The sequence below is a fragment of the Colobus angolensis genome, unplaced genomic scaffold, assembly GCF_000951035.1.
Source record: "Colobus angolensis palliatus isolate OR3802 unplaced genomic scaffold, Cang.pa_1.0 Scaffold31, whole genome shotgun sequence".
NCBI classification, from domain to species: Eukaryota; Metazoa; Chordata; class Mammalia; order Primates; family Cercopithecidae; genus Colobus; species Colobus angolensis.
Window position 1 is genome coordinate 5,287,207 of NW_012116377.1, and position 20,175 is coordinate 5,307,381.

At 42.7% G+C, this 20,175-nt stretch overlaps 1 protein-coding gene across 1 annotated transcript in view; it reads right to left on the reverse strand.

The window, feature by feature from the left end:
- Nucleotides 1-20,175, reverse strand: part of EEFSEC (eukaryotic elongation factor, selenocysteine-tRNA-specific) — a 255,237-nt gene that overhangs the window by 207,369 nt on the left and 27,693 nt on the right. The window lies entirely within an intron of this gene.

Below are 20,175 nucleotides of genomic sequence, written 5' to 3' on the forward strand. Positions count from 1 at the left end.
TATTGTGGTAGTCAGGTATTTATTTTAATATGCACTGAAGGAAAATGGAATAAGTATTTTAAACTCATACTTAGGAGAAGGTTAAATAAAGAAATTAGTCTGTTTAAAGTAATAATAATAATAATAAAGGTGGTGCATGGATAAGATGAAAATTGCAAAGGTGGGGACTGTGACCAACTCAAGTCCAGGATCACCAGCAGTTAACCACATAATCAACAGCAAATTGTCCCATCCCAGAGCTGTGGGGAAGTTTAACTTCTCTCTTCATTGAGCCCTCCACTTGACCCCCTACAGTGTCACATTCACACAAGTGACCACAGATGTCCTGAAAAAAAGATATCCTAATGAGACAATCTGGGTGGTGTAAAACCAGGACTCTGACTGCAAAGAAAAAAGGCTTATTCCATAACAGTCTCACAATTGTTCTGTGGGAAACCTGCATCAAATTCATTTTTGCCCAATTCCATACTGCCAGACATAATTCTCCCCACCGTTTCAGCTAGTATTCTTTCCTTACCTGCCCAAGGCATGGCTGGGGATCAGTAAAATCATGGCCATAAAGAGATTCATGTTAGAGTTTGGAGAAAGATTTCCTTGTGTTACCGCCACAGAACTGGAGGTCTGGTTCACAGCAGATAGACAATAAATATATGATGAGTGAAAGCTGACTGATCTTGAAGCTGGACTTTTCAAATTCAAGTTTATAAGCCCAGGTGTGTATGATGGTGTCAGGCACAGAAAGTCATAAGATAAATGAAGCCCTGAGATTTTAGACAAAGCTTTACTTTTCCTCAGTGGTAACTCATTTAAAATAATATTTTTAGGTTGGGCACAGTGGCTCACACCTGTAATCCCAGCAATCTGGGAGGCCGAGATGGGTGGATCACCTGAGGTCAGGAGTTCAAAGCCAGCCTGGCCAACATGCCGAAACCCTGTCTCTACTAAAAATACAAAAATGCGCAGGGCGTGGTGGTGCACGCCTGTAATCTCAGCTACTCGGGAGGCTGAGGCAGGAGAATCACTTGAACCCGGGAGGCAGAAGTTGCAGTGAACCGAGATTTTGCCACTGCACTCCAGCCTGGGCAACAGAGTGAGACCCCATCTCAAAAAAAAAAATTATTTTTATAAAACAGACAACCAGTATGACCTTTTGGCGTGAAGGGGCAATTTGACAATACTTATTAAAATGCAACTGCCCCAACAATTTCCAATTCTAAGACAGAAACTTGCAGAAACACTTCTACAAAGTGCAAAGAGATTACGTTCGCCTAGCAAAAGACTGGAGATACCAAAAATATCCACCATTAAAAGACTGGTTAAATGGTAAATAGACACAAGGGAATATCCTACAGCCACTAAACAGAGTGAATTTGAACTCTCTGAACTTGTGCTCCAAGACATTGCTAAGCAGTGGGAAAGCAAAATGCAAAAAAATAGCACACGTAGTATAGCCCCACACTTAACTTTAAAAACAAATTTTAAAGTGACAATACTAATAGACTAACATATGCATAAATATACATATGTGTGGACAAATTCAGATGAATAGGCACCAACCCTCTGTTAACATCACTGTAAAGGGGTGAGGAGGCTCTTGCATTTTCTGAAGGCATTTATAAAATGCTGGAGTCATGGAAGCTCTGTAGTGAAAAAAAGGGTTTAAAAACAAATAGGGTGTGTTCACATGTAAAAATGCACACATTTAAAAAAACACACAGGCCAGATGTGGTAGCTCAAGCCTGTAATCCCAGCACTTTGGGAGACTGAGGCAGGAGGGTCACCTGTGGTCAGGAGATGGAGACCAGCCTGGTCAACACCGTGAAACCCTGTCTCTACTAAAAATACAAAAATTAGCTGGGCGTGGTGGCGCATGCCTATAGTCCCTGGTACTCGGTGGGGCTGAGGCAAGAAAATCACTTGAACCTGGGAGGTGGAGGTTGCAGTGAGCCAAGATAGTGCCACTGCACTCCAGCACGACAGGGTGAGACTCTGCCTCAAAAAAAGAAAAAAAAAAAAAGTCTCCAAGAAAGAAAACACACATACGAAAAAATGTCTCCTTCCTGGCCTTCAGATCTGCACCTCCACATCCAAGTGATAGGTTCCCTCCCTCTGCATTGTGTGGCTCTTCACAGAAAGGTGCCAGCAGCACTCTTAAAGAACACTCTTTTTGTATGCAAGGAGCCTTCTTCAGAAAGGCATGTCCCCAGTGTCCTTGCAAAAGAGAGGATAGTTTCCTAATGCTCCCTGCCAGCCAAGCTCATGGCCCTGTCACTGGTTTTTACATCCAGCATTCTCTGGCTGGCCTTTTGCAAGAAGACACTGAGAACCACATGTGCTGCCGGAAGAGTGCCCTTTCTGAACTGGAAGACGTTGTTGTGTTCTGAGCTTTCTGGTTGTGTTTTAAGGGGGCTGGGGTGAAGATCCTTTCTTGGGACTTTTGCTTTTATTTAGACACACATATACATAATTCAACCACAAGAACTACTTCTCAGGAAGAAATGCTAAGAGGCCACTGTAAGATGTAACCTTATTAAGCCTAAGCAACTCAGAAACAGAGTAAGTCTACCAAATTTGAAAATGGGCAGAGAATGGAACGGAGGCACTCCACTCCAGAGCTATGTAAAAATAGCTTTGCAAAGTTCAAATGATTGCTGGAGGCAAGAAGAGCTGACCTCTCTTCTACTTCCCTTTCATCCCCCCCTTGCCTACCCTGAAACAACATCACTCAGGGCTACAACCATCTGTAGCTGTCAGGGGAAGCCACAGTACATTCAGAAAGTCTTGGACCCACATATCCCTGAGCTCAGAACTGCACAAACAAAAGGTTAAGGGAAGGGGGATGGGGTAAAGGGAATAAAGGCTTAAAGATTAAAGTCACAGGCAGAGACAGACGGCTCAGTTTTTTAATAACTGAAAACACGAGTCGGGTCTGAATGTGTCCATTGTTTAGCAGAGAGGGCAATCTATGCAGGCAGGACTGGCTGGCGACAGGACTGCCTTCCCATCAGAAATAAGATTTACCAAAACTGGGGGGCCTGGGGCAGATCTCAACCCTGAGCTCCATTTACTGATGATGATGTAGAACACAGCAGCCAGGTGAGAATCAGATTGTTGCTACCCTGGGTCATGGCAAGAAGCAGGGCTTGAAAGAGGCCAGTCATGGAGTCAGTGGCACTGGTCTTCTCGTACAGGTGCTGGTGGAAGTGTAGATTGGTTGGTACAGCCTTCTGAGAAGCAATTGGATCAGAGATGTAAAAATGCATATTTCCGGCCAGGTGTGGTGGCTGATACTTGTAATCCTAGCACTTTGGGTGGCCAAGATGGCTGGATCACTTGAGGTCAGGAGTTCAAAACCACTCTGGCCAATATGGTGAAACCCCATCTCTACTAAAAATACAAAAACATTAGCTGGGCGTGATGGCATGTGCCTGTAATCCCAGCTACTTGGGAGGCTGAGGCAGGAGAATTGCTGGAACCCGGAAGGCCAAGGTTGCAGTGAGCCGAGATCGTACCATTGCACTACAGCCTGGCGACAGAGCAAGACTCCGTCTCAAAAAAAGAAAAAAGAAATGCGTATTTCCACCTCCAGGATTCTAGCCCCAGCAAATAATCCAACCTAGGACAGAACCTGATGCACTAAGATATTCTGTACAGCATGATTCACAATAGCAAGAAATCAGAAACAACCTAAACGTCCAATACTAGAGGAAATAGTTATTGTTTATTAAAATCTGCCTTACTGCAAAAAGGATGTAAAGCGGCTTACAAAAGTACACAGAACGAAGAGGAAAAATGCAAAAGAAGAAATCACAGCAATAAGAGAAAAAGAAAGTATTCATTTAAAAAACGAGGCCAGAGTTTGGCTGCAAATTCTTAACATATTGCGAGCTTCCAAACTCTCTCTAGAGGGACCACAAGACAAAGCTGCCACTGCCATCACCAATAATAATAATGGCAACTATTTGCTGAGTGCGTGCCCCACACTGTGTGAGGCTCTTTGAAGCCTCTCAGTAACCCAAGGTACTGTCATTCAGTCTCCCTTCTGCAGACAAGGAGACTGAGGCTCCAGAGGCCATCCAGTGCCAGTAAGTGACAGACACAGGTTTGGGACACATTTCTCCAAGTCAGAGCTTATATGCTTTCCACACAACCACACAATTAAATTGTGTATTCATACAATGGAACTCCTGAAGGCATGAAAAAATGATGTTTACAGAAAGTGATTAATGGCATGGGAAAAATGTTTAGGATATAATGTTAAATTTAAAAGAAGCCAAAAAAAAAACTACATGAAATGTATAATTTCCATCAAGTAAACCAGATGATTATTATTTTCTTCCTTATACTGTTACTATTCAAAGTTTCCAAAATAGGTCTGTATTAGTTTTATAATCAGAAAAAAGTGACTTTGTATTTAAATATATATAAAGGGCCACTGTGTTTGTATCACAGCACACATCCCATGCTATGGGATTTATTCATTAAATAAAAATCTTACATACATAGTAGAATCAGAAAATACACATGCTGGCCGGGCACAGTGGCTCAAGCCTGTAATCCCAGCACTTTGGGAGGCCGAGACGGGTGGATCACGAGGTCAGGAGTTTGAGACCATCCTGGCTAACACGGTGAAACTCCGTCTCTATTAAAAACTACAAAAAGCTAGCCGGGCGAGGTGGCTGGCGCCTGTAGTCCCAGCTACTCGGGAGGCTGAGGCAGGAGAATGGCGTAAACCCGGGAGGCGGAGCTTGCAGTGAGCTGAGATCCGGTCACTGCACTCCAGCCCGGGTGACAGAACGAGACTCCGTCTCAAAAAAAAAAAAGAAAATACACGTGCCAAATCTTGAGCAAAGGAAAATCTTGTGTTTCTTGTGTTTATGTCCATCATTCAATTGATCATAAACGAATAATTTCATTTGGCTCAGAATCCTGTCTTTGCACAGTTGTTTGGAGTTATATATGTCAGAAGACAATTATTATAAATTCGTTTCATTTCCTTTTTATTTTCCTCTTCACATACAGACTTTCACACAATCAAACAGCAGAGAGTCACAGACACACTGTTTCAGGCCTTCCTCCTGGCTACAGCACAGACCCACACACGTGGACAAGGGCCCTGTTTTCCAGGCCCTCGCAGAAGGGTGGTGGGGGCAATACCCACAGGGTCATGCCATTGCCCAAGTCTAGCTAGGCCATGGTTGTTCCTTGAAGAGCAGTTCTTCACCTTGGGTCCACACACTTCCTGAAACAGTTATATGTGTTCTGCTTAGGAGAAGGGCCAGAGCTCTCCCCAGTTTCTCAAAGAGCTCTCTAATCACTAATCTAGACATGCCAGTCTCACTCTTGCCATGAAGTCTGGGACAAATCCCTTGTCTCTACCATCTTGACCTCAAGCCCAAGCCCCAACCTATCTTCCAAGGATATTATATACGAAGGTTTAGCCATTGAAAAATATCAGAGGGAAACACTTATTTGATAACTACACACGTGAATGGGAGACGCCTTCATCTCCATCACGGAGAGAGGAGACGAAGCTCAGCAGAGGCTCACAGTGCCTGGATTCCCCTGTGTCTGTCAGGTCCCACACACTCCACCAGATAAAATGCATCTGGTAGATGACAGTGGCTCCAAGTTTGGCTTTGGAGTGTCCTTTTATCTGCTGATCACCAAATGCTGTGCTCAGCTGCAGACACAGGCCTGGTTTTCTATTATGAGACAAAAGAATAATGATTTTCCAAGACTTATTTAATTATTTCTTTAAAACTTGCCTCCTCCATTGCCATGGTGTTAATCACCCACATTGAGAGCTAGCTTTCAGCACTGCACAGCAATGGCAAGTCAACTGTGTTTTGGTTATCTGAAAGAAGGAAAAAATATTTTAAATGCTTTAATATTTAAACAAATAGAAAGGAGGCAGATTTCTTTCATGTTTCCTCAACTCCAAAAGCCATAGAACAGCCTGGGCCCGAAATTTCAAAATGAGTTTAGACTAAAAGAAGTATCTCAAACTACCACCAGACTTTAGGCGAAGATCGTGTAAAATATTAATTGTACTGCTGCTACTGGGAACCAGCCTCAGTGCTCGGGTGGGAGAAGGGGAGGGGTGGGAGGAAAAGAAAAGCAGCACTGGTTGATCAGTTCCAACAAGGAGGAGTGAGGAGGGAGGAGGGTAACTATTAAACTAATAATGTTCATTGTAGAAACTTTAGAAAATAACATTGAGAAAGAAAAAGCCTTGGGAAAAAAAAATTCTTTATAAACGGAAATTAAAAGTCACCTAGATTCCAGCCCCTAATGTTAGCTACTGTTAACATTTAACATCTTTCTTTCTAGTCTTTTTCTTGTGCTTATGTATTTTGTATATTATTGAATTGAACTCAAAAAGAATTCCGTGCCCTGCTTTTTTTCACTTAACATATATAGTATGACTTTTCACATTTTTAAATTTTCTTCATAAATATTTTAAAGAAGGGTGCACAAAGTACCTTATTTTGCTTCATTTGGGTGGCTCCCAATTTTTTGCTCTTATAAATAATGCTGTGAAGAACATTTTTGTGCATAAAGCTCTGGCTTACTTCAGATTATTCCCTGAAAGAGGAATTATGAAATCACAAAACAGAACTTATTTCAGGATCCAGATAGATTTCCCAGAATTAGTTTCCTGAAAGGCAGGGTCAAGCTGAAGTTCTCTAATAACTTACTGTTAAAACAACCATCCCATTCTCACCCACCCACTGCTGCACCCTGCCACCCCAAAGGCATCTAACCTGCAGATGCCTCCCAGAGGAGCCTTTCCGTCCTGTGCTGGGAAAAACAATGGCCACAGGACAGCACCCTCCAGCTGGGAAGGCTGTGATGTCCAAGCTCTCCAGAAGCCCCGAGAGGCTCAGACACCTCCTAGCCTTATTGTCTCTATTAAAAACACCATGTGGGCACCCTGCCTTTTTCATGAGCTGAAAGGACTTCACGTCCCAAGAAGGAAGAGAGGGGAAATTGGGGTGCAAAACTTACCCCCACACCAGGAAAATTGGGTAAGTGCAGCCTTTGTGGCGACTTAGCTTTATGTCATTTTTGGTTGGGTTTTTTCTTCTTCACTCAAGTTGGGAGATGGGGGGAAGGTGCTCCCCCCTACCCACCAAGATAAGATTTTACTTGCACAGAAAACTGCTACTCAGTCTTCATGGCTCATTCTCACTTAGATAACTGTACTGTTTCTCTTCCCTTCTGTCCTCCCATGCCAGAGGAAAAACGTATCAGCTGATATTAGAGCCCCTCTTCCTCTGGAGGAAGGAAGGCAAAGAGAGGGACAGCAGAGCAACTAGGAGAAATTGTACAACTTTGGAGTTGTACAAGCTATGTCCAAATCCTGGCCTGTGGATTAGTGTGTGACCCTAGGCAGGTCGCTTCTCCTTGCTGAGGCTCAGTAATAGGAACCGATAATGTGGTCCTTCCAGGGTCATGGTAAGGATCACAGAAGGTGACGTTTGTAAAACACATAGGCATGGTGGCTGGTACAGAGCAAATAAGTCAATTCATTTTAAAATAATATTTTAGAATCATTATTACCAACCAAATGACCAGGCAAATGATCATCTGAAGGGAAAAAATTATGTAACTGGATAAATGAATGAATGCAGAAAAATGGGCCCTTGCCAATAGCCAGGCTACAGGCAGAGGGCAGCCCCTGCTTGAAGTGCCAGCAGGTTAGCTCTGTCACAGCCTCAGGAGTCTGATCTGTAGAGAGCAACACCCTCTCAGATGCACCCTGCTGGAAAACAATGCTGAGCCCTCGCCTCCTCTCCCTCCCTTGGAGGCTGGTCTGGAGGACACTTTCTTTTTGGGGTATGTGGCTATACAATAGGACCTATGTCTGGGCCCACTGGTTTAGAGCATCCCAATTCCCCCAAGTCCTGATAGGGGGACTTCAGTGATACATAAGGACAGCATAAATGAGGTCTGGGGAGACCCACTCCTTGGGAGGACACAGTCTCTAACAGCAAGGGCCCTGAGTGTGGCCACCCTGCAGAGCATTCATGCAAGCCGTCCCATTTAACCCTGAAGGGAAGTGATGGAATTCCCATGTTGTCATGTAAGATCATGTAGTTGGTAAGTGACAGTGCCAACATTTGAACCTAGGCTCTAAAACCCAGGCTCTTTTCTACCAGTGCTGTACAGTCCCGATTTAAAGCAAGCAGATGCCCCCCTGCCCTGAAGCTTGGATAGTCTCCAGAAAGAAAAACATCTGTTAGGATGCTTTACACATTATTACTACTACCCACCAATTTCAAGAATGTCTTTCTTTTCTACCCAAGTAATGTATCTTTTCTGTATCTCCTGCCTCAACAAATATATGCTCCACCTTCTAATATCACAAGTGTTCAACAAATATTGTGGAAAGAGTTAATCAATTAACTGAATGAAAGGGGTCAAAAGACAAGGAAGTTAAACAGGAGCGGGGAAGAAAAAGACAAGCTACAGATAAAATCGGCAGAAGAGTGTAAGCACTATAAAAATAAGTTTGCGAGGTCCAGGAAGAGTCCTGATCTTCTGGGATTCTGTTCTAGGTGTCACAGTAGCAGGCAGCCAGGGTGAGAAGAAAGAAAGTGATTAGGAAACAGCCAGCTGAAGCTCAAGAGCCCAGCTCGGAACCCCACAGGCACAGAATGAACCTGCAGGAGAAGAGTGGGTCAGGGCCGACTGCAGCCACCATGGTCTCTGAGCACACAGAGAAAAATCAGGAAAGGGGCACACCCGAGAACCAGCAGGCTTCTCACACCCAACCGTGTCAGGTTCACATGGCAGCCCGGAGAGAAATGAGGCATCAGCCCTCTTTTACAGATGGATAGGCTGAGGCTCAGAGTGAAGTCACAGCCAAGGCCACACAGAATTCTGCCAGGCTGGTGAGATATTGCACACTGCACCAGCCACCACTCCAGGGTCAGCTCCATCATTTCTACTCCATCACAATGCCACACACAATATTACTTAATATTTTTCTTTAAATAACTAATTTTGCCCTGCCCTGTTTCATAAAACCCACTTTTTTCCCTTAAAGGAACATTGATACCACTTTATCCAGTAATTCCTCTCCTAGGTATAGGAATTCTCAAAGGACTTGAAAACAAGAATCAAACAGATACTTGGACACCAATATTCACAGAAGCACTATTCACAACAGGCAAAAGGTGGAAACAAGCCAAGTGCCCATTAATAGATGGAGGGAAAAACAAAATGTGGTCTATCAATATGCTGGAATATTATCTAACCTTAAAAGGGAAAGAAATTCTGACCCATGATACAACATGGATGAACCTTGAGGACATTACGCTAAATGAATAAACCAGTCAGCAAGCCTGTATGATTCTGCTTATATGAGGTCCCTAGAGAAGTCAAATTTATAAACAAAAAGTAGAATGGTAGATGCCAGGGGCTGGGAGTGGGGAGAATGGAGAGGTGGTGTTTAATGCGTACAGAGTTTCAGTTTGGGGTGATGGAAAGTTAGAAATAATAGTGGTGACAGTTGCACAACAATGTGAATATACTTAATGCCACTGAATTGTACATTTAAAAATGGGAATGGTAAATGTTACATATTTTTTACAATAAAAAAAATACCCCCAGGCCAGGCACAGTGAGCTGAAGTCTAAGCTACTCACGAGGCTAAGGTACTAAGGTGGGAGGATGGCTTGAGCCCATGTTGCAGTGAGCTAAATGATCATGCCACCACACTCCAGCCTGGGCAACAGAATGTGATCCATCTATAAATTAAAATAAAATAAAATAAAATAATTTTTTAAATTTTGTAAACATAAATAAATTTAAAAATAAAAAATACCCCCCCCCAAAAAAGGAAACTTTATATGGCTGCCACAAATGAAACCATGACATGGCAATATTAGAAGGCAATCATTAAAAATATGCATATTAAGCTATGTTAGTATACAATCATGCATTGCTTAATGATGAAGACACATTTTAAGAAATGTGTCATTAGGCAATTTCATCTTTGTGCAAACATCATAGAGAGCACCTACACGAACCTAGATGGCAGAGCCTACCACACACCCAGGTTGTATGAAATAGCCTATTGCTCCTAGGCTACAAACCTGTACAGCAGGTGACTGTACTAAATACTGCAGGCAATTGTAACCCAATGGCATTTGTGTATTTGAACTGTATCTAAACATAAAAAAGGGACAGTAAATATACAACATAAAAGATTAAAAATGATGCCCCTGTGTAGAGTACTTAGCATAAATGGAGCTTACAGGACTGGAAGGTGCTCTGGGAGAGTCAGTGAGTGAGTGGTTGAGTGAATGTGAAGGCCTAGGGCATGACTGTGCACTCCTGTAGGCTCTATAAACAATGGACACTTAGACTACACTAAGTTTACAATAAAAACATTTTTCTTTAATAATAAATTAACCTTAGTTCACTATAACTTTTTTACTTTATAAACTTTAAAAATTTTTTAACTTTTTGACTCTCGTAATAACACTTAGCTTAAAACACAAAGACACTGTACAGCTGTACAAAAATATTTTCTTTCCTTGTATCATTATTCTATAAGGCTTTTTCCATTGAAAACTTTTTTCTTTTACTTTGTAAACTTTTTTGTTAAAAACTAAAACACAAACACGCCCATGAGCCTATGGCTACACAGGGTCAGGATCATCAACATCACTGTCTTCCACCTCCACATCTTGCCCAACTGGAAGGTCTTCAGGGGCAGTAACATGCATGGAGCTGTCACCTCCTGTGATGACAATGCCTTTTCCTGGATACATCCTGAAGGACCTGAGGCTATTTTACAGTTAATTTTTGTTGTTAGAAGTAGAAGGAACGGCTGGGCGTGGTGGCTTACGCCTGTAATCCTAGCACTTTGGGAGGCTGAGGTGGGTGGATTGCCTGAGCTCAGGAGTTTGAGATCAGCCTGGGGAACATGGTGAAACCGCATCTCTACTAAAATACAAAAAATTAGCCAGGCATGGCAGCGTGTGCCTGCAGTCCCAGCTACTTGGGAGGCTGAGGCAGGAGAATTGCTTGAACCAGGGAGGTGGAGGTTGCAGTGAGCCAAGATTGCACCACTGCACTCCAGCCTGGGCAACAGAGTGAGACTCCATCTCCAAAAAAAAGAAAAAAGAAAAAAGAAACAGAAGGAGGCTGGGCACTGTGGCTCATCCTAGCACTTTGCAATGCTTTGGCAGGTGGATCACTTGAGCCCAAAAGTTCAAGATCAGCCTGGGCAACATGGTGAGACCCCCGTCTCTACAAAATAAATACAAAAATTAGCTGAGCATGGTGGTGAGGACCTTAGTCCCAGCTACTCAGGAGGCTGAGATGGGAGGATCACTTGAGCCAAGGAGGTAGAGGTTGCAGCAAGCTGAGACGGTGCCACTGCACTGCAGCCTGGGAGACAGAGCCAGACCCTGGCTCGAAAAAAAAAAAAAGAAAAAAGAAAAGAAAAGAAGTAGACGGAGTACACACTAAAATAATGATAATAAGTCTAGTATAGTAAATACATAAACCAGTCATTTATTATCATAATAGGTACTGTAAGTAACTATATGTGCTATAAGACTGAGCACAGATTTGGTTACACCAGCATCACCATAAACACCTGAGTAACCTGCTCTACGAAGTTACCACAGCTATGACAGCACTACGCTATAGGAATTTTTTGGCCCCACTATAATCTTATGGGACCACCATCATATATACCTTCCATCATTGACCCAAGCTGTCATTATGCAGTGTATGAATGGAGTTTTGCCTTCTGTGAAGCGCTTGTCAAGGAGGGGGATGAGCAATGTCCAGAGAGCCAGTGCTCACAGGCCTCCTCCTTGACATGGCCAGAGGGGCTGCCCACGGACTGAGAAAGGAAGGACTTGCTCTGCAGATGGTTCAGTGTCACTTGATCTGGGCAGCCCCTAACAGCAGTGCCTGTATTGCTGTGCTGGGAGTATCTAATTTTGGGAGCCCCCCATGTAAAGGCACTGGGCACCAAGCCTGGGCTCCATCAGTGCCTGGGGGTCTACCCCCACCTGTCCAACTCCCCTACAGACTCACCAGGGAGGAAAGGCAGCCCTGCTGAACCATCCTTTGCACACGGTAGCCCCTCTATCAAACTCGCAGGTGAGGAGGGCCGGAGGACAACAGGTGGGTAAGGCTGGGAGGGGAATCCAGTAAGATCACCATGCCCCCTCAGGCACGGGGCTCCTGGGCAGAAAGGAACCAGGAACCCTGGGAAAGGAGGGTGGTGCCAGCAAACTTTGCAGATGAGGCAGCCCCGGCAAAGAGGGGCTGCTGGAAACCCACTTTGCTTGTACAGTCAAAATATACAAGAACATTTAGAAATAGTCAATTAGATGTGATACTGTGGAATAATAATACCAACGGTCCGGAGTGGAACGCATTAGCTATGCATTCCAAATACCTGATTCCAGGGCCTGGTCTGCAAGGCAGATACTTTCACCATCTAGTACAAAGGGTCAACAATACCAAGGCCGCCAAACTTTTGCCTGAGGACAACATGGCAGCTAGCCAGGAATCCAAAAGCTGCACCTGATTGGCATAAAACAAAGTCAAATGGACCCCCTTTCATCTACCCCACAAAAAAGCCCTGGGGCTGCTGGCACGCCTGCTACCCCCTCAGCCTGCCTGCCTGCCAGGCCTCATCATGATCGCAGCAGCATCCTCATCCCACACCCATACCTCATACCCACTCTGTTCCAAGTACCTCTTTCATTCCCCGTCTCCTTGAAACTGCACTGTACCCTCTACATAGAGCTAGTCTCCCAGTCTGGAGATCCTATTTCCTAACTTGGGTTTCTGCCTTCCTTCCTTTCCATCCCTCCCTCATCACCCTAACCACTGGCACTGCCCTCCAAAATGGTCTCCTGGCCTCTCTACCCTCCAACTCATCAATGCCAGGGTAAACTCTGTAAACCACAGACCTTAACTTCCCTGCTTAAACTCTTCAAAGCTGTCTGCTGCCCCCAGAACAAAGTGTAAATGTCTTGGTCCAAGATACAAAGCCCTTCATAATCTGCTTCCAACCTGCTTCACCAGTTCACCATTGGCTGCTTTTACTTGTGACCAATCACACAAGACTTCTCTGGATTGTCCAAACCCGCCAAATCCTTCATGCTTCTAGGCTCCCTGCAGACAATACCCATTTTCTGAAACTGAATCTCTCATTGCTACCAGGCAGACTTTAATCATCCATGAGGACTCCACACAAACGTCACTTCTTCTGTGAAGCCTTCCCTGACTCCCACCTTTGAACCCCTTTGGTGTGTTGTATGGTCCTTGATGCATCTACCTCATACTCAGTACATCTGCTTTATGGTCTATCCCCTACCCTCCAATTCATTGAACTCAGTGAGTCCCAGGGGGCAGGGCCACCTTTTATCTGCCAGGTGTTCTCAGTGCCTAACATTCAGAATGTCCTGCTCTCAGCAGGTGCTAAATGTACATTTGCAAAAGGAAAAAATACAAAAATGACATCCACCCTTCACCAAGTGAACAAATTCATTGATGAAGAGTTTTTTTTTTTTTTTTTTCTTACAAGTAACCAACTAGTTGGCTGAAGAATTGTAAACAAAAAGAAGGGTTTACAAGGATTCCAGGTAACTCACAGAAGCTCTGGGAAAGCCCAGAGGCAGAACAGCTCCCAGCCTTCTCTCTGGTCTAGCACACTATTTCTATCAACATGCTGATTTCCAGAACTCCTAGTGTCCCTGCCTGTCTTTCCCTAGTTTCAAATTCCCAGAGAAGAACTTTTTTTAGTACATCTTGGCTCAGGTATCTATCCCTGAACCAATTAAATATGAATGGGGCTGGAGGCAGTCAGGGTGTCCGGGTTCAAATGTGGTCCCTGGGTACCCACTCCTGTGTAGCAGAGTATTCAGAGATGGGAGACTTGCAGGGTAGCTACATCTTCCCAGTTGGGATCTCCAGCATCTCATATTCATGTTCAAGGTTTGAAATGTTAGAAGTTTGAAATGTAATGGCATTATCAGGCTGAAAACCTGCTTCTACCACTCCTGTGGCCATGAGCCTCAGCACTGTCCTCAGACACTGTCCTAGGGTGTGCCATGGAGCTCACACAGGAAGACAGGCTGGGAAGGTAAGCACAGAGACATCTGAGGAGCTGGAGAAACAGCTCTTCCCATGGCTCAAGAGCAATCTATTATTATTACCTAGTTCCTAAACTGCTGGGGGAAAATGTGTTTCAGAATTCAGAACTTAAAAAAAAAAAATAGTTCAGAATAAGGCTAGACATATAAATCGATGAAATATTGAGAATCTAGAAAGAGACCTTCACATTTACAGTCAACTGATTTTTGACAAGAGTGCCAACACAAGTTAATAGAGGGAATAGTTTTTTTTAACAAAAACTGGGACAACCAGATGTCCACAAGCTAAAGAATTAAGCTGGACTTCTACCTCATGCCATATACAAAAATTAACTCCAAATAGATGAAAGACTTAAACGGAAGAGCTAAAACTATAAAACTCAGAAGAAAACATACGTATGCATCTATGTAACCTTGGATTAAGCAGTTATTTCTTAGATATGACACCAAAAGCACAAGCAACAAAAGTAAATAAATAAACTGGAATGTTTCAAAAATTAAAGCTTCTGTACTTCAAAGGACACTATCCAGGAAGTGAAAAGACAACCCACAGAATGGGAGAACATATTTGCAAATCATGTATCTGATAAGGGACTATCTAGAATATATTAAAAACTCTTACGAGTCAATAATAAAAAGCCAACTCAATTTTTAAACAAACAAAGACCTGAATAGGCATTTCTCCAAAGAAGATATATTAACAACCACATGAAAAGACACTAAATATCACTCACTGTCAGGGAAATGCAAATCAAAATCACGATGAGATAGCACTTCACACCCACTAGGATGGATATGATCAGACAGACAAACAATAACAAGTGTTGGCGAGGATGTGGAGAAACTGGAACCTTCATACATTGCTGTGGGAGTGAAAAATGGTGTACTAGCTGTGAAAAAGTTTGGCACTTCCTCATAAAGGTAACACAGAGTTACCATATGACCCAGCAATTCCTGGGTATATTTATACCCAGGAGAACTGAAACATATGTTTACACAAAAACATGTACATGACTGCTCATGGTAGCATTATTTATAATAATCAAAAAGTAAAACCAATCCAAATGCCTATTAACTAATGAATGGATTTTTAAAACGTGGTATATCCAGGCATGGAGTATTATTCAGCCTTAAAAAGGAATGAAGCAGATTCTGAGGCTACGATATGGGTGAATCTAGAAAATATTACACTGGCCAGGCGTGGTGGCTAACATCTGTAATCCTAGCACTTTGGGATGCTGAGGCAGGAGGATTGCCTGAGCCCAGGAGTTCAAGGCTATAGTGAGCTATGATCATACCACTGCACTCCAGCCTGAGCAACAGAGCAAGACCTTATTTAAAAAAAAGAAAATATTACACTAAGTGAAAGAAGCCAGACATGAAAGGTCACCAAGTATACATAATTCCATTTAATTCACATCATTGTACTCTAGCCTGGGTGACAAGAGTGAAACCCTGTCTCAAAAAAGAAAAAAAAAAGTTTCTAAAAAAATATGATACGGTTGCATACAAAAGAATATTCTATTATAAATTAACATCACAGAAAAAGTCTGTTTTATTGCTTAGTAAAGAGAAGCTATATATGAAGTGCTTCATAATATTAAATTATAAAATGAATAAAATAATTATCCCACCAAAAGATAATTCTGTACATACATAAATATATCACACATTATATAACACCCCAGCAGGGATGGGGCCATTCCCTATAATTGAACATTAAATATTCACACTAAATGGGAAAAATAAAAGATTCAGCCAGTTCAGATGGGGTTTTGCATCCAAACTCCAAAAAATTGCTTTCAGTTTACAGAGCTATTTGAATTTTCAAATTTATGGATAAGTTATGGTAGACTTGTATTTGTTTTTTCCTTCTTTCAGGATCTCGCTCTGTTACCCAGGCTGGAGTGCAGTGGCACAATCATAGCATACTGTAGTCTCAAACTCCTGGGCTCAAACAATCCTCTAGCTTCAGCCTCCCAAAATGTTAGGATTACAAGCATGAGCCATCATGCCCTGCCAGACCTGTATTTCTTACCATGTCTGGGTAAGGTACAAAATACAATCACTGCTGCTAACTTATCCTGAAGAGTTTGTGATACAATCGAGAATTTCTAAATTGTCCCTTGGAAATATCAATTCTAGAAATATGCAAAGAGTGTAATGTAGCTAGTTCAGTCTATAAGAGATAAGGAAAAAAATGTCCTTCATTTTAAACAGAATCAGAACAGTATGGCATCACTAAAAATACTCACAAAATTTAAGTAATAACATGAAAAATACACGTTAAGCCAAAGCAAAATATAGAACTACAGAGATGGCTATAAATAAATATACTGATAGGTACTTACATACTTATCCTATACTTTTAAAACATAGGAAAATATATATACAAAGGAATATTATTCAGCCTTAAAAAATGAAATTCTGACACATGCTACATGTATGAACTCTGAGGACATTATGCTGAGTGAAATAAACCAGTCACAAAAGGGCAAATACTGTATGATTCCACTTAGTAGTCCAAGTCACAGAGAGAATAGAATGGTGGTGGCCAGGAGCTGGTGGGACGGAAAAATGAGGAGTAGATGTTTAACGGATACACAGCTTCAGTTTGAGAAGATGAAAAGGTTCTGGAGATGGATAGCAGTGATAGTTGCACTACAATGAGCATGTACTTAACGCCACTGAACTGTATACCTAAATATGGTCAAAGGGTAAATTTTATATTATGAATATGTTATCACAATTTTTTTAACTTGGAAGAAAATAGGAAAAAACACTAAAAGTAGTTGGTGGTAGAATCTGAGGGTCGTTGGAAGGCCAGATCAATCAAATCTATGTATTGTTTGGCTTCAGTGCCTCTCCCTTTATTCTTACCATTCTCTGGAGAACTGAACACTGGGTCCAGGGCTACAAAAAGCTGCTCAGTTGTCTGCACTGCGTTCCTGATGGTGGTCTACTGTATCCTCTCAGGCAATGCAAAAAGCATGTTTTCACAGTCACACTCAACCTCAGAACACAAACTATGCCCACACTTACCCAAGTTAATACTCCAGACCATCACTCCTTACACAGACAAGTAATGGAAAGCAACTTATGTCAAGCCATTCTACGAACACTTGAGGAATCCTCAAATCTCTCTCCAGTAGTCTATGAACAAGCCAAATGAGGAAGAAAAAGATAACAGCACATTAACTGAGGACCCGCTATCCACCAGGCAGTTACTATGTGGGGTGCCCCGCATGCATCGGTTCTCACAATACCATGAGAAGGTAAGTATTGCTATCAGTGTTTTACAAAGATGGAAACTGAGGTGCAAAGAAATGACGCATCTTGTTTCAGGTCACATTTCTAGTAAGCACTGTAAGAAGCAATGCTAGGAAGAATGATGACCTCTTACATTAAAGTGCAGGAAAAGAGCTTAAGTGTCACTAGCAGTAGAATTCAATGATTAGACAAACATATAGTATACACTATCAACTCTGGCTGCATTTATGGGAGGCAGCATAGCCTAGTGCTCAAGATCACAGGCTTGGGAGCCCAACAGGTTGGGGTCAAATGTTTACTAACATTTTTAGATTTCAAGTCACATATAAGAGAAGGATAGGAACAGTGTCTAACTCATTAGAGGTTTATCAGGATTAAATCAGATTAATACAGGTTAAAGGGTTTAGGAAATACCTGACATAGTCAAAGCTCAACAAAGTGCTAGCAGTAATATGTATTCTATCTTCTCGAAGCAACTCTAACAGGTAGATATTCTGAGTACCATTTTTACTCATGATAAGCCTGAAGTTCAGAAAGATTAAATAAGTTGACAAACATCACTCAGCAAGTAACATGGTAGAACTAGAATTCAGGCCTGGATCAGTGGGATTCCAAAGAAAATCAAGATTATGGCATACGAAAAGAGGGTAAATTGAAAGGAAAGGCCTCTTCCTGCTCCTCTCTGGCATTACCCCACCTCCAGTACTAGACAGACCACCCCGCCCCCCATCTCTGTGGCTAGTGGTAAGCAGGCCGAGTGCCAAAGCCACAGTGGTCGCCAGGTCTCTGCCAACAGCAGGGTTGGTGGGAGCCCTCTGGCTCCTTCTAGGCAAGGGCAGCAACACTAACCCCTACTGCACAGGTCTGGGTGTGAGAACACCCAGGTTCCAGCAGGCACTGTCTCTAGGAATTGACCGTGTGACATGTACACACAACCATAAAAGACAGAATAACCAAGGCCTTCCAGACACTACTGTTTGAGACAGCATAAGTCATCCTGAGAGTGCAACAGTATATTGTCATTACAAAGAATGAGGGGAAACTATTATAAAGTAATATAGACCCATCGCCAAAATATGCTCACAAATGAAAACTGATGATGTCTGTTGGCAGTGCAGGGAGTGTAAGGAGACTGAAACACAGAGACAGAAGGAAGGCATATTTTTATCTGTATATCCCTTAACATTATTTAAGTTTTCTACCATGTACATATATAACCTAATCCAAAATGTAATACTTTTTAAAAATCCTGGATTGATCACCTTCTTACTACAGAGTTTTTTTGTTTGTTTGTTTTTGGAAAGTTACTTAACCTATCTGAGTCACCTTTTCCTCATTTATTTAAAAAACTAAAAACAAAACAAAACTCTCCTCCCAGACTTGTGGGGGCATTAAACAAGATAATTTAATAGGCACTCAAACATGGAACGTGATTATCATTAGCTGTGGTCCATAAACTTAATCTGGGTACCTTCCCCCATCAAAGAAAACAAAAATAAGCCAGGTGCAGTGGCTCACGCCTATAATCCCAGCACTTTGGGAGCCCGAGGCAGGCGGATCACTTGACGTCAGGAGTCAAGACCAGCCTGGCCAACATGGTGAAACCCTGTCTCTACTAAAAAATACAAAAATTAGCCAGGCGTGGTGGCACATGCCTGTAATCCCAGCTACTCAGGAGGCTGAGGCGGGAGAATCGCTTGAACTCGGGAGGCGGAGTTTCCAGTGAGCTGAGATCGTGCCATTGCCCTCCAGCCTGAGCAACAGAGCGAGATTTCGTCTCAAAAAACAAACAAAAAGAAACAAAGAAAAACAAAAACAAAAACAAAAACAAACATGGCTTGACAACATTAACCCTGCATTGCTCATGTTTCATTTCTTATTCCTCAGGACATTTCTGAAGTTAAAGATACCCAGCCTCAGTGTGATGAGGACCACCCCTCACCAGCCCAGCTGGGGCGTGCACAAGAATCAGACATACTAGGGGAGCAGTACTCCAACAAGAAAGACCTTTCAAAGGAGAGACACTTCAAAACTCCTTATTGCCATCTCCACTAGCCAATGCCAAGTTCTACTTCCATTTTATACCATGGCTTCTCTTTTGTTTTTGTTTTGTTTTGTTTCTAAATCTGGATCAGGATGGAGGCTGGCAATATCCCTTGAGAAATGAGGACCATGGCTGAAAACACAAAAAAGTGTTCAGAATGCTCACTTGTGTGCCAAGCACATGTGATCTGCTTAGAAGAATGTCGGCATAGGCTGTAGGTCTTGATGGGAGGACAGTAAACAAACAGACAAACTCAGAATGCTCTCCACACACAGAAAAGGATTTGGGAATGGGAACAATGAAAGTTATTATACCAAGTATTTTATCCTTCATCTGAAATAAAGACTGTCCCACTGGATGGAAAAGACGGGGTCCCTTAGGAAACTGTGGCAGCCCTTTGCCTGGGAGCCAGCCACACACCCACTCACACCCGGGCTGACTCCCTGCGTCACCTGCCAAAGGACATGGTCAGTCCCCATGCCATGTCCTGAAGTGCCCCCTGAAGCAGCCAAGGCTAGATGCTTCTAAGGGACAAGTAGGCCCTGGCAAAAGGGCAACTTGCTACCCAGGAGTGATCTCTCAAATTACCCAGGTCTCCAAACTCCTGAAATGAGGCAGATGGTCAAATCAAAGCTTTCAGAAGAAAATGATCTCCACAGTAAATACAGAAATAAAGGCCTTCAGGACTTCATGAGCCCCCACTTTTTTTTTTTTTTTTTT